Raw genomic sequence first — 3258 nt, 5'->3', positions numbered from 1 at the left:
TGCCTGGTGTCTCTCTCTGCCTTTGAAGCAGCATTCTCCCCCACATCCACCCACTGGGAGCTGATGATGTAGGTGGTTGGTGGTAGGTTGGTTGTAGTTTGGTTTTAGGTTAGTTGGAGGTTGGTTGGAAGTTGGTTCTAGGTTGGTTGTAGGTTGGTTCTAGGTTAGGTGGAGGTTGGTTGTAGTTTGGTTGGAGGTTGGTTCTAGGTTAGGTGGAGGTTGGTTGGAAGTTGGTTCTAGGTTGGTTGTAGGTTGGTTCTAGGTTAGGTGGAGGTTGGTTGTAGTTTGGTTGGAGGTTGGTTCTAGGTTAGGTGGAGGTTGGTTGAAGGTTTGTTCTAGGTTAGTTGAAGGTTAGTTGGAGGTTGGTTGGAAGTTGGTTCTAGGTTAGGTGAAGGTTGGTTCTAGGTTAGTTGAAGGTTAGTTGGAGGTTGGTTGGAAGTTGGTTCTAGGTTAGGTGAAGGTTGGTTCTAGGTTAGTTGAAGGTTAGTTGGAGGTTGGTTGGAAGTTGGTTCTAGGTTAGGTGTTTATCTGGGGTTGGTTACATTCCTGCCAATCTTTAGAAGAACAATAATGTAACATAATAACAACATTGTAACGCACAGAATGGAAACACGTGAGTGATAGTACCCTTCCATTCCATGCACTACAACGAGCCCGTCCTCCAATTCCTACCTCCACCAGCCTCCCCTGAGCTATACATAGATACACAGAGCTAGCTAGCTAGCGTTCATGTGTTATCGGAGGAGGAAGCTAGCTAGCTAGCTCCATGTGTTGTGAAGGAGGGATCCAGCGCTGCTAACCCAGTACATTCCACAGCTGTGAAGCCTCTTTCATGTGTGTTCACCAGAAGGCTTCCTGCTACCCTGGCTGGCCTGGACACATTCTCCTGGGCGGGCGGTGGCAGTGACTGTGTATCGCTGCATTCTGCGGTGGTTTAGTTGTTTTGTTTTCGCTGCTCATCCTGCTGTACATGCGCCTGCCTCGCTCTGCGGTGGGGGCTAGCTAGGAGGCTAATGACTCTGATGTGGCTGCGTTAGCCTTGTGACGCCTGGGCCCCAGAGGGGACACGAATGCTATGCTAGCACTGTGTTGTTGTCATGTTATCATCATGTTATTAATGTGTTATTATCATGTAATTACCTGTTATTACAACACTATACTGCCGGTTCTGCTAGAAATTGAGATCTGAGGCACAACAAGGTTGCGTTACAATGTGCTACATAACATGTTCATGAAACACACAAAGCCTCTTTAGAATAACTGATATGATCATTTTAGAACGCCTCTCCTGAAAGACGGCAGTCCTTCAAATGCATAGTCGACTGTCTCATTCTGTGTGTTTGTTTATTGTTGTTGTCTGTTAGGGTGAGTAAAGTGTCTTTGAGGACTGAGAAAAGCGAGATACGAAATAAATGTATTATTATTATTATTATTATTATTAAACCCCATGATCATGTGGATATGATGCATGAAAACTACAATGAATTATTAATGCCACTCGTTCATAAACACACTATGCACCAAAACTGATGAAGAGACCATTGATAACCATATAGAACCCAAGGGAAAGGCCTTATGAAAAGCATTATACATGAAAGGCCTTATATCTGTCTGACATGAGAGGGAGAGAGAGAGGGAGTGGAGAAAAAGAGATGGAGGGGGAGATAGAGAGAGAGAGGGACGGGGGGGGGGGGGGCAGTAGTTAATATGCTAGTCTGTAGGCGGAAGTTACAGTCTGGGCTCATGTTTTGCTCTGCACCATGGGTGTGGGAGACACATCTCAGACACACACACACACATACACATGAACACACACACACACACACACAGTATGTTGTCATAGTGATACACTATGAATGTGTGCTGCTCATTAAATGGTGCAGAGATTGAGGGGGGGGGGGGGGGGGGGGGTTCTGGGAGGGTGTGTGGGGGAGGGGGGGGGTCTGGGATGGAGGAAGGGAGGGGGTGGGGGGAGGGAAGGGGGGGGGGGGTACAGCTGTTTTCCTCCCCTCAGTATTACCACACAAACACAGTAGTTGTCAGAGCAGGAGGATGTTGCTGTGTGTTATCGCAGGATGTTATAAGGGTTCCAACTGTTCCCTGCGACTGTTCTGTTCTGTTCAGCTCTTCTGTCCTGCTGTCCTGTGCTCCCCTGTGCTGTCCTGTGCTGTCCTGTGCTGTCCTGTGCTGTCCTGTGCTGTCCTGTGCTGTGCTGTCCTGTGCTGTCCTGTGCTGTCCTGCTCCCCTGTGCTGTCCTGTGCTGTCCTGTGCTGTCCTGCTCCCCTGTGCTGCCCTGCTGTCCTGTGCTGTCCTGCTGTCCTGTGCTGTCCTGCTGTCCTGTGCTGTCCTGTGCTGTCCTGTGCTGTGCTGTGCTGTCCTGCTCCCCTGTGCTGTCCTGTGCTGTCCTGCTGTCCTGTGCTGTCCTGCTGTCCTGTGCTGTCCTGCTGTCCTGTGCTGTCCTGCTGTCCTGCTGTCCTGTGCTGTCCTGCTGTCCTGTGCTGTCCTTCTGTCCTGTGCTGTCCTGCTGTCCTGTGCTGTCCTGCTGTCCTGTGCTGTCCTGCTGTGAGAAATGGCTGTGTTAACCTGGCGCTGCCAAATCTAACCGTTTCCCTGTGAGGATTATTATGGAATGAGGATTTCTGAAGTCAGAGATCAGAGAAGCAAGAGTTTATCTCATTAATCTGTCGGCTTCGGCTTCTGATTGACGAATCTAACCTGGGCTCTGAGTGCCTGGGATGGGTCTGAGTCCTCGCGCTGCCTGTGGTTGGTTTATGTAGCGTACCGTTTCCTCTTATCCATGGTTAGTTTATTTACGGTGTGTTTTTCCCACTTTTCCATGGTTTCAGTGTTGTGACTTGTAACACGTTCTGCTTAATGGTGTTTCTCCGGGCCTGAGCAGTAGAACATGTCAGCGTGGCCTCTTTTCCAGACCAACAGAAGAAGGAGGGACACACACACACACACACACACATACACACGCAACACACACATCTTGGTGGGTCGCTCCCTCTGCCAAGGTTCCTCCCTGCATCACTTCCTGTGCTGTAGCATCTGGTAATGATCAGGGCAGGCTAGGAGGATAGCTAGCTTAGCTAGCGTTAGCACTCCCAGCCTGGCCTGGATAGTATTACTGCAGCAGGGGAAGAAACAGCTATGGTCCACTGGCTGTCCTCAGGATGTTGACAAAGTAAAACATTTGGCTGCTAGGATCTCTCTCTCTCTCTCTCTCTCTCTTTACCCCCCCCCCCTCTCTCTTTA

This window comes from Argentina silus (genome assembly GCF_951799395.1).
Source record: "Argentina silus genome assembly, contig: scaffold_368, whole genome shotgun sequence".
Classification (NCBI taxonomy): Eukaryota; Metazoa; Chordata; class Actinopteri; order Argentiniformes; family Argentinidae; genus Argentina; species Argentina silus.
Note: the sequence above shows the minus strand (reverse complement) of the source record.